The following is a 12955-nucleotide window of genomic DNA, read 5'->3' as shown; positions in this document are numbered from 1 at the left end:
ACACACACACACACACACACACACACACACACACACACACACACACAATGTGGGCTTGAAGGGTGAAGTGGTGCTTAGAGGGAGTGAACTTGGGGTCAGGGATGAGAGAGACAAAAGAGGGACAGATAGCACTTCTGTTGGAGACACTGTTTTATTTGCAGCGTCTTCAACGACTGTTTCTGCCGGCTAATTCTGCAATTTCAAACCGTAACATCTCCTCTAAGCTATTCATAAACTACTCTACATTTTACAATCATATCATAGTTATGTATTTCCCAAAGCTGACTCTCTTCTCGCACTTTTAAGCGTGCAGCGCGGAATAAAGAGAGCAGCAGAAAGAGAGAAGTGACAGGACGAGTGAAGCCCTTGTTAGGCGGAACACATGGGGGAAGGGATTTAGCGTAACACCCAGCTGTCTACCTGTCTGTCTGATTGAGGGGAAAGTGGGGTTTTCAGTGTAACACAGGGCCAATGTTCTCCTCTGTGGCGGATAGAAGCGTGTGTGTGTGTGTGAACTCTCGTTGCTCGCCTGGTCTCAGGGGCGCCATGGCGAGGAGGAGATAGGCAGTCGACCAAAATTTCTCTCTCCTGTCTCCAGTTTAGATGTCTTCATACGGACACAAAGAGAAAGCGAAAGGATGAGAGACACTGAGGGAAAATAGGGAAGGCAACAACAACAAAACAGGCCCTCTCTATACCATTGCACTGTACCTCTGTTACTCTCTTTTGGTTTTTGTCTGGTGAATCTCAATCAACTGCTTTGAGGATACATGACTTCTCCATTCTTTCTCTTTGTCCATTCTCTCTTTCTATCTCTTAATCTTTCCTCTCTTTACCTTCTGTCATCCTTCCTTCCATCTTTTCTTCCCTGAGTGAGAGAACTGAGTGAGTGATAGTTATCTTTGGGTTGCCTCATTCATGCTGGTATCCTCTGAGTTTATTTAATCAAAGTTTCTTTCGGGACACATTTGGCTGTTGCAAACAGGTGGTTTATAAACATAAGGGATGCATAACACTTACTTTAGGCTGTAGTCTTTAATTTAATCCATGACAGAATATTTGTATTTGTTTTTGTATGTTGCCTAAAGTACAGTTTATTAAAACGTGTCTTGACTGTAATCATAATGTACTATTAACTGTCTTATTTAAACAAAAATCATGAGAGGTATTAAAAGTGACATATTACTTCAGTGTGTTTCATAATATTTACAATTATCACATGACATAGAATTGGGTTTGCATTCAGTAGCAGTTGTTTTGGAATTCTAATGGAATATGCACATTAATCTATAATGGAGAAGCTGACTGCATGTATGATGAAATATGGTCAAACACTCCATGTTAGCTTTGTTCATGAGGCTATGTGTGTGTGTGCTCCATGTCAATTTTAAGTTACACGATCCTGATTTTTCCAAACGTATCAATTCGTGAGTTTGAATGAAGTGGAACCAGTTTAGTTTTAAAACAAGTGTTATTGTTTTAAAAATTATATATAAATTATTTTTTCTCCTCATCTACACAAAAACACGTTTCTATTTGAATTTAAAGTCCTACTGTTAGATTTAATAAGCAACAACAAACTATAATGTATAGTTTAATAATATATCCCCACCTGCACAAAATATAATAGTTAATACAATAGAAAATGTTTTTCTTTTACATAAACGAATCCCAGTCTTTAATGATTAATACTTCTCTTTGATTCTTAAAAGAAGTAATCTAAATCATATGTAATTTCCATAAAGCAGTCATTCTCATTACATTAGAGCAAACCCCAGTAAAATGGTTAAAGGCCTGAACAATGATGCAGTGGCAATTAAAATGGTGGATAACCCACCTGACCTGCAGGCAGTTATCCCAAATGAGATAATAATAATCTCCTCTAAAAAAAAGGGAACATTTACATCAAATTCCTTTCAATAACTTACATCACTGTCATGCTTTTTGAATATAGTTTATACTGTGGATTCATCAAAGCCTTGATGCAAAGGGGCATAAGTGCATTTTGTTAAACATTGGAAAGTTCATTGACTTATTTCTGATACTAAAAAAAGCATTTATGATCAAACATTATTAGAGAAAGGGCAAAACATACAAGTGGAACCACTAAATTAAATTATAGGTGCAAAAAAAGTATGAACTTAATGATTTATTATTATTAATCCTGCCTAGATAATTGATCACAAAAAAAGTTTTAGTTTTTTATTTGATATCAAAATTATAAAATGATAAATACTATATAAAACCTTGAACACAATCTTGTAGAGAAAAAAAAAAGCTGTGTAAACTTCGACAGCCTTGTGAGGGTATAAATAGACACCAGGGTCCACAAGTATAAACACAAAAGGCTTCTCAGGGAGCCGAGGAGGGATGCAAAGTGCTACGCTCACCAGCACCCAGTGACGTGGTGATATTGGTCGTTTTCCTGCCGGGGGAAGATTTAATAAACGCAGAAAAACAAACACGGTCTGAGCGGTGACGGGGTTGTTGCGGGGTGAGGACGGTGGCACGCTGGACACATCCTCCTGTAGGAAGGAAGCCGCGATGTGGAATAAGAAGAAAAAAAGCAAACAGGAGCCATGTACGGGTCTCCTTAACCCCGCCGTGAACCCGTGACCTTACCTTCCGACTACTTCCCATTACCTCTGCACGACATTTAGCCCACATACCGCAGAGCGCACACGCACACGTAGCATTGTGTGGGGCTGTTTGGGAGGGGTGCAGGGGAGCAGCGAGGGCGGCGGCGTGCTGTTCATGGAGGGGTCAAAGGAATGAAAACCACCGTGTTCACAGGGCAATTATCAGGAGAAATGGACGCTGGATGGTATGTGCAGCAACAGTCAACTGAGAGAAAAAAATATGTTGCATTAATCTGGAAAAGTTTCTTCTTTTTTCTCTCTTTTGATGGGCGGATTAAAAAGGTTCACAGCAAATGTGAAATCAGTAATGGATATAAAATAAAGATTTCTGAGTTATGAGTTCTTTATAATTCAATATGTTAGGATAAACACACAGCCATTCACAGAAAATGTCCCTTTGTTATATGGATATTGCTGCGGTATTACAAGGGAAAGATCATACGATTAATGTATTAAAACAATCCCCCTTATGGCATGATCATGACCTATGATAAATCCATTAAATAAGAACATATAGCACATTGTTTGTGTTGCGTCACAATACAATACAATCGTTTTATTATAAAGCACATTTTAGGTTTTTATTCCGGTAATATTCCTGTAGGTGGTTTCCAAAAAGACACAATATCATGTATTATACATTATATCTTCATTACAGTTATACTTGTATATGGTTTGATGGGCTCTTATACTCTCAATTTTTAAATTCTCAATAACCTGTTTTTCCCCCTGCTGGCTGCCATAAAGGTGTTCTGTGTGGTTTATATCTGCATGTGATATAACTCTTTCAGATACTTTTTCCTCTGAAGTGGCGAAAGCTGCCTCTTACATGTTAAAAGATAGTGGGTTAACTGAGTGTAAAGGTCGTGGTTGCTTTAAGAAGAGAAAACGAAGCGGCCACAGGAGACACGATGGAGGGCAGATCCACAACTGCAGCTGCCACACATGAATGTTTGATAAGCAGGCGGGATAATGGCTCCTTAAATCGGTCAAACATAAACATCTCCATCACGCTCTGACATCTGCCATCCAAAGCTAATAAATTGGACCTGAATAATGAATGAATATTTACAATAATAAAGCTGAAATATCTCAATGTGTCATAGCAGGAATATATGTCAAGGGTGTGGGGCTTTGTTTGTCTTTGTGTTTTATCATTACAACATTAATATGGTGGCTTTCGCTCAGTGGTCTGAGCATTACTTTGGGTCTTTCTTTTTGTATTTGCGTGTGAAGGCTGGACATGGCAGGTTACATGCAGGCTTCAATGGTTTCAGCAGTGTGGTATGAGCCCCATGCGTACGAAAACATTATGGTTTCAATAGCAGGCAGTGGGTGTGCGTAGTGAGCGTATCTAACTTGATACTTAAACTACTCATACTACTGTAAGCATTCAGAGGCAAAATACCCCTCAACAAGCAACAAGGAAACTATATTTTCAGCTGCAGGATGAAACAAAGCTGTTGAAATACGCATTTCTTTCGTTCGACAGAATTTTTAAAATGTATTTGAAGACCGTTTTCTCTTTGTAGTCTAAAGTTCATCAAATTTAAATGTTAGCTTTAGTTGCATTACTGAAGGAAGATTTTTTTCCCCAAATAAAGTGCTTGAAAAATTTATGTTGTATGGCTCTTTGGTGTTTTCCTTTTTAAGACTTAAAAATCAATCATTTACACGTGGCCTGTTGATTTACCAAGTATCTGCGATTAATGAAAGCTGTAATCTTAGAGAATGGGCTGCAGAATAAATCCAGTGGTTTCAGGGCTTTATGATTTCATATGGAGCTATATCGACAGTCATAACTACAATAATAATAATGATAACAATGCATTGTTATCAGTATTATTATTTTTGCAACAGTATTATCCCCAAAACTTATCAAAGAACCAAAATTATAATTAATACAGCTTTTTTTCAGAGCTCTTGTGTCAAACTGCTGTTGACCTGTTGCACCTTTCCTTTTTCTTGTACCTGTACAGCAGCTTAGCCCCCCCCACCCACCCACCTGCTCTCCCAGACGTCTGCTATTGATCTGGTGAGCCAAACGGAGATGCGTGACACAAATCAGATTGGACTGGCGCTGCTCACCCGTGAGTAACTGGCTCCTCAGCCGCCGCATCTCTCCGTTATTATCCTGTAAACTAATATGGAGTTACAGGACTGTTAGTTCCGGTCCCCACCTCTGATTGGCTGCAGAGTCGAAGCCGCTGCGATGTGTTCTGGAAAAACACCTGAGAACCAACACGACACCGGAACCGATCCGTTGAATAGCAACCACTTTACGCAGCGACTATTCGTGATTTTTCTTTTGTAGAGGAAAACAATTAGCCAGATACTTAATCAATTATCAAAACATTGTATCCATGTTATGAGAGAACACATTGGCTACATGAAGACCAACAACGCCACTTACTACAACACTTCCTCCACAAATAGCATTCGTTACAAACTTATTGAGGACTGAATGGATGGACGGTAAATAGCACTGTATGTAAAAGAAAATGTAGCCTGTGTGTTTTGGCTATACGCAACATCAGTGTCTCACTAGTTTAAGAAGAATGAATTTGCGATTCGGTTCAGCATTTTAGCCTAAAATAGCCGAGCAGCAACTCAACCCTAAAGGGCAATTTTATACAGGCAGAGGCTATAAATATTGCCTAAATTCAAAAAATATTTGTGGAAAGATTTTTCGAGGGTTTGGGATTTCTTGGTGAAAGATGATTTTGTGAGACTTTCTAGGTTTAAGGGTTATCGTGGCGATTTAAATTAACTTTCACAGACACCTTTTTGAAGCATATTAAGGTGGACACATCCCGTTAATATTAATATCTTTGAAGTGGTGTCTAGGTGGCAGAGTGAGTTGGATTAATTTGACTTAAGTCTCTTCAAAGTCCCGAAAATTAAATGTTACAGTAAGACGAACAGATTTAACAAAATGTAATAATAATAATAATAATAATGAAAATATAAATGTAAAAGTGCAAAATAGGCCTAATTATGACAGCAAAAAATACCCCAAAAAACAAATAGCCTATATTACAACAATAGCTACATATGCTGCAGTGAAAACTATGTGCAAATCGTCCAACCAGCCTGTTTGCAACTCTTCCACTTTGTCTGCTGCCTTCCTGCCTGCTCTGTGCAGGAATTGTTCTCATGAACAATGATCACAGCCGCGCAGGCCAACAATCCCATGCACACTGAGCGGATATGACATGGCCCACCTCTTTTACACTTCTTGCCAGTCTCAAACTTGACTCGGGGGTAAACGGGCAATCGAGTGGAGTAATGTCAAAAGCTGCAGTCAAGGAGGGAGGGGAGGGGAGAGAGAAAGAGAGAGGGAGGGGGGAGAGAGACTGACGTCGGTTCTGTTCATTGCGTGCCATGCAAACACAACAACAAACAAAATGCGAGACAATGACAGGATCGTGGGTGACACTGTGACTGTAACCTTCACACAGACACAGAAAAAAGGAAGAGAGAGGGGCACTCGATACGGATCTATAGATCACTCGCATGAGGGGATTACTAGATAAAACTGCAATGAAAGCATTTACTTGCGGAGTGAGAGAGAAGTTGTTGTTGTGAGAGGAGTTAAAGGATTGTGGCAAGCAGCAACTGCAAGTGTTAACACTTTGCAACTACATATTACTGAAACTTCAGTGGTGGTATTCAGATCCTTAACTTGAGTGAAAGCAGTAATACCACTAGGTAAAATACTCTGTTATCAGTTATTATCAGTAAAAATGTACTCAAACTATCAAAAGTATTAAAAGTGCTGATTATATCTAATGGTCAATTTCAGAGTCTAAACCCATTATTAGAATATTATTGGAACGTTATTATTAGTACTTGATGTTTTAGCTGTTCCAAGTGTGACTATTTTAACTATAGGTTGTAGTTTAAAATAAAACTATAAAATTATAATATATTTAATTTGTTCAACGTTTTGAAAATAACAAAATATTTAAAATAATGTATTGAAGTTAAAAAGTACAACATTGCCCTCTTCAATATAGTTAAGATGAAGTAGCATAACATGGAAATACTACACTAAAGTAGCCTGCAACTACTTCAGAATTGTACCTAAGTGGGGGAATATACTTCCCTTCTACTGATATGTTAAGGAGTAGCAACCTACTTCAAGACAGTTCACCTCTTATGGTGTCTTTATTACATATAAATATATTTAGCCTGCTGGAAGAAATATTGAGACACTTACTTATGTAAAGGCAGCTTTGCCACATCGTAAGAATACTCCATAACAAGAAAAAGTATTGTATTTATAAAAAGCCAAAGTATAAGCATGGCCCCTTTCAGTCAAATAAATGTTGCTGAGTAGAAGTACATGTATCTCAATTCTTAAGCAGTACTTTAGTAAACTGTATACTGAGTTACTTTACACGTTATGCTTTTCTCTGTGTATCACAGCTGTTTGCATTTACACCCTAAGTCATAATCTCATATAATAAGAAGCTGTTTCCCCACTGTAATGATTAAATGGAAAGGGTCAGCTGTGAAGCACGTGGCCCGCCCAGCAGCACATAAACCCGGGTTAGAAGGGACCGCGTGGCCTGGCGGCCAAAGAGATGAGCGGCCTCGGCTGTATGCTGTCAGTGGTTTCTCCAACAACAGTAAGCTTTGAGGGCGATATGTCAGCCAGAGTAATTACGGCCTGTTAGCTCCCGTGACACCAGGCTCCAAGAGCATCCACAGCTCCTATCGGCATCTAAGAGCTGTGGCGCCTAATCAGCCCTGACAGTCAAGTCCAACACCGAGAGAAATTCTGTCAACATTTGTGCTGATGTAACTGTGCCCATCGTGTTACCTCTCCAGAGTCCACGGTGCACTTTTAGGCCTACACATGTAGACGAGTGATGCACGATGATTCTCTGAGGGTCGGATGTTGACATAGAGAAAAGTGGAGGTCTTGTTTTGCTCTTCAACAAAGTCATTGGGGCCTGGAAGGTGAGCATCATATGTAAAGCTTGGGGCAATGCATCTGATATGCACCCATTATTTATTTATTTCTCCGTCTCTGCCTCTGTCTCCAAATCAGCTCATCTACCTGGAAGAGCGAACACACGGCCTCCTCCAGCGCTGCTGCTCCGTGTCATAACGCTGCAGCTCTTTAACACGAGGGACCAGGCGACTGTGCGGTTAAACTGATGGTGAAAGAGGCGTGGTGAGAAAAATGTGCGCATTTGATATGGAGGTACCGGCACATGATGGGTCGCTTTTACTTTGTGTAATAGGCTACTGACATATGACCTAATGAAAGCAGAGAAAGTATGAATTCAGATGGGCCTTAATTCGGGCGCGTCCACTCATTCATAACTGGACACAAGTTATATTACGTAATACATCTAAGTTGGATTTTACTTTGAACTTCCTCCCAAAATTTAGTGGCAGCCACCTGTTTTGGAAATGATAACTGGCGGGGAGGGAGAGAGACCAGACGAGCCTAATTGATTTTTAAGTGGTGTCTCTGTGGGTTAGAAGAGTAAGAGGGGAGTCCACTTCAGGGATCCGCCAAACTCCTCCAGTTTGTACCTGAATTGAGGGGCAGTGATGTGTTGCTGATGAGGCTCAACAAGCCACACTGGGGGCCAGACGGACAGACGGAGGGGCCAGAGCCCGAGCTGAGCTGAGCTTGGTGCTCTGGTGGGGGATGGAGGGTGATTAAATGAACTTGCTTCTGCAGAGGCAATAAGCTGGCATGTCAAGCATCATTCAGCCAACAATAGAAGACATATCAGGTTTGATACAAACACCATTCTCTCTGTCCTCTCTCACACTCCCCACACTTTTAGTGATGACTGGACACTAATCTTTAAAACCGCGGTGCGTTTCCACACATTTGACTTAACAGTCTTAAGGCCGTGTGTTAATTTACAGCACTTTATGACAACTTCTTATTGTTCCATTAATAAAGACAAGAAGATAGGGCCACTGACCAAGCGTCGGCATTTGGCGACTTGGTATAGTGAGAACGTGTTGGGGTTGCTGCCGACGTCACATTCGTATAAAGAATAGGTTATATGCACCACCCACTTTCACTGAAAACACACACTCTCACACAAACACCTACACACTAACAGGCATGTGTGTATGCATCATGGAGCCCGGACATGCAGAGAAAAAGCGACTCTCCCCGAGTGAGCGGATGAAAAGGGGGAGAGGGAGGCCGTCCTGCAGCTCCACTCTTCCAGGGTCTCACACACAAGATCCGGGCGCACGGCTCCATTGAGTACAAGGAGGCTTTTGCATGGAGGTTCATTAGAAGTAACGAGTTGACACAAGGTAAATCTTAATGTTGAGGCGCCTTTCTCTACCGGCCCGGGGAGGAGCCCTCATTAACTGTCGCTAACAACCCGTGTAAATACACTGATTGGACAGCTCCGATACAAGCTCCCAGCCCTGCCAGGAAGTCCCCCTAATGAGACCACACAATAAAAACAATAAAAGAAAGGGGAGAGAGAGGGAGAGAGGGAGGGAGAGAGCGAGAGAGAGGGGTGTTAAAAACTTTTGTACAAGCTTTGCTAATAAAGTTGGGCGCCACATTTACACATCATTATGTCAAAACTATCACAAAAAAAATACGTTTTCTATTTCTTTCATTTCAAATTAAGGCATTATTGTGTTTCGTGCATGCTCGACATACACGGAGGGGTGACCTATTGCACCTGAGAATACAAGTAGTTGGCGACTGTATACAGTTTAAAGTACAGTAACCGACTTAATCGTTTGTCGCTTTGGGTCATTCAATCAAGTAAATCATACGCAAAACAACATGCGTAATTTTAGCCTTCAAAGGGTTTGAAAAAGAAAAAACAACATTGCTTCTGCAGCAGTAGGTTATCTGAGAGCAAGAGATTATGCACTGCAAAAAATATCAAAACACTTAATTCTTAATTTTATCATATTTATTCATCAAACGTGATGAAATTCTGCCAATTCTGGCGATGGTGATTCCAAAAAGCTTACGCGCTGCAATCATTTTGCAGAAACGCGTGCGACCATCTTAAAGCAAAACACACAATTTCCTAATATTTCTTCATTATGATAAATAAAATTGCACTGATTCAAAATTGTCATTACAAAAGTGATATGAAATGGTCACATGTTGTTGCTAGAGGTTTAACACTTTTTCAACCAGAAATATACTTTTGCAAAACTGAGTGCAACGCTAGAATGACTTGGTTAGATTGATACTTCTTACAGTGTAGAATCAGTGAGTCTCGGTACACTGGCATGGCCAGTGTGGGATTGAGGGGGTTGTGCGCCCAGTCCCGACAGCAGCACACATCTGCTCTGCAAACGCACAGATCTCCACGGTGCTCGGTGAATAAAAACAACGCTAAATATACGTTCAATTATGATCTGTACGAAGAGATCTGTGATGAGCAATTTACCTCTTTCAAACTAAAAATGCCCGAGGAGTTTATGTGTATAATTTCACAAATATTCCTAAAAAATTGTCGTTGAGTATTATTCGCAGCATCGTATTCGGAAACGGGTCTGCTTAACTTACAGGAGCAGCGGTTGATTTTCCATCCTGGTCTTGGACAAATTAACCAGTGAAATAGCGGTGGACCAGTGTTACGTCCAGTCCCGAGCACGGGAATGGTAACGGTCCGTGGACTGGACCCGGCTCACAGCTCTGCAGGGGACGAAGAACAGCAAGCAGAAAAAAACAAGAGCCAAAAGAAGAAAGGTACCTCCTGATATAATTGGTGAAAAAAACACCAGCGTTGAATTCCCACATAACCAAAATAAAATGTCTGGCAAGATATTTTATAATTAAAAGTCCTGAAACGTTCAAAATGAAATGCATGCATGCATGTGCATTCAAATCTACAAAGAGGCAACTCAGTGTAAAGAAATAACGAAAATGAAAACCGTGATTTATTTGGTACGTACCCGTCGTTGCTCTAAAGTGTGGTCTTGTGTATTGTAGCGATGAATCCAGGATGGAGTCTGTCCTGTGTTTGCCAGGGAGGGGTGTGCTGCCTTTTCTGGCCAGCCTCTGCCAAACCGGGGTCAACGAGGGAGCAAAAAATAAAACAAGACCCTTTTCTTTCGTGCCTTCTTTCTCTTTCCCTCTTACCTTTTACAGTCAACACCTTTTTCTTTCTTTCTCTCATCCGGTCCACTTCTCTCTCCCTCACTCCCGTACATGACGTAACATCAGCTTTGTTTGTTTGCTCCCCTTATTGGAACAGACCGATAATGAAAATAACTAATTGGCAATTAACCAGTATGGTAACATTCATTGCGTGCAGCAAGAACTGTTGGAGCTAAATAATAGTCGGCTGGAACTAGTTTAACAGCAAAAAACGTCATGTATATAAAAGTGTTTTAAACAAAGTTTGACGAAGTGAATTACAATTATAAATAACGTCACACGGGAAGAGAGGTGCTGGTTGCAAAGCAGACGAAAGGCTTCTCAGTCTGCTTGACCAACACATTATAGGTGTTTTTAGAGTGCAAAATGCTGTTTGTGTTGTCGTGTCTGGAGGTTTGGGCTGTAAGTAAACGGAGAAGACGCTAAATTCTCGATGTGCTTTCAGAGCTCTCGTCCCCCGCTGCTCGGAACATTCAGCAAGCCCTCGGATAAACACACAATTACGGCAGGTGAATAAACTTGTTTGGGGGGTGTTAATTACATGCTTAGCGCAAACAAAAGCCATGTAAAAGATGTGAATTAGCACTGGCTCTTTCCCCCTCAATCCCCATTCAGGTTTTACATTTCACCTCTCGTCTTTTTCTAGGAGTGATTTCCGAATTGCCTGCGAGGGCTACTCCCAAACAAACAAGGCTCCTCCAAAACATAAAGCTGGATAATACCTGTAGCCTTGGCTTGAATGGTGATCATCTAAATTGGTGCACCAGGAACCCAGTCAGGTAGGCTTTGCATATTCGGAGTAGTGCTGCTAAGCCTGCACTCTCAACTTAATTTTGGGGTCGTGCGTGCATGTGCGTGTGTGTGTGTGTGTGAGAGAGAGAGAGAGGGGGGGGGGGGGGGATATAGGCTGGGAGGTTAGTTTTAACACCAGCATGAAAATACCAGCCTTTACTTCCAGTCCACATAGCTTTCCAACAGGACCAATTCAAGTGCCACTTGGAATTAGTTCTCCTGAGGTTCGTACTGCAGCGCAGTGGACAGGTTTGATCCACTACCCTACCCCCTCACACATACGCGCACGCACTCAACCCCAAAAGACACGCACGAACCAAACACCTGACCCTGCAATAGGATCATCACAACCCCTGCTCTGTCACATACACCTATGGATGTAGGAATGAAAGGGCCCTCTTTTGCCCAAAACCCATGCGTAAAAGTGCGTAAACGCGCGTACCTGCACGCTCGCACCTGCAGTTATGTCAGTGAAGGTGAAACGGTGAACACAAACAAGGTAGCACTGACTGCATGCATCTCCAGCTGGTCTACTCACTGTCCCTCCAAGCTTGAAGTCGGTGGTCTATCTGGCCAGCCCCGGAGAATGTGCAAATCTGAGAGAGGGAAGGAAAAGTTTTGAATTCCTGAATGATTTTGTAGAAAGGCGGCTTAGGATCATTATGTCAGCTTTATTGAGGGCGGATTAAGCGGAGTCTAGATGCTACGCCTTGTACACGGCCCTTTCACAATGTGAGCACTGTTCGTGTTAGAGTGAACTCACACTATTTTAACACCCTATAAGCCCTGTCTAAATATGAAGCCGTTTTAGCCATAAACATGAAAATCACACCGCCGTGGCTACTGCTGTAAGCCGAATCCTGTGACTGGATGTGAACATTGATCGTGTCCTAGCCACATGGATCAAATACATGAAAACTGCTTTTATGTCCCCAAGAAGCTTTCATGTTGCCATTTGATTGTAATTCCAATACTAATGGTATTAATTAGAGGGCTGGACCATCAAAAACCCGTGATAAACTGGTGGCATTAAAAGGGTGATGCCACTGGTAAATTAGTTTTTCGAACTGACACGCCATTATCTTTGTTTAATCAACACAACGCTACGCATCGATATTCATTTGGAACAATAAATTGTGTTGGTTGGAGAAGGGGCAGCGGGCAGGGGGCCAGGGCTGCGCCCAGCGTCCCGGAGGCAAGGCTGGGGACAGCAGGAGGGGGAGCGGCATCACACTGCAGCCTTCACCCGGACCAGCACACACCAAACACAAAGTGACCACACACACCAGCGAGCCCGCGTAAAGTCATGCTCAGACCATGTCATAAAATTGCGAACATGCATTTAAAAAAAAATCATCGACAGATCCAGGGCAAGCCAAAAGAGTAAAGGACCGTG

This window comes from Anarrhichthys ocellatus, unplaced genomic scaffold, assembly GCF_004355925.1.
Source record: "Anarrhichthys ocellatus isolate YVR2014 unplaced genomic scaffold, GSC_Weel_1.0 scaffold3, whole genome shotgun sequence".
NCBI classification, from domain to species: Eukaryota; Metazoa; Chordata; class Actinopteri; order Perciformes; family Anarhichadidae; genus Anarrhichthys; species Anarrhichthys ocellatus.
Note: the sequence above shows the minus strand (reverse complement) of the source record.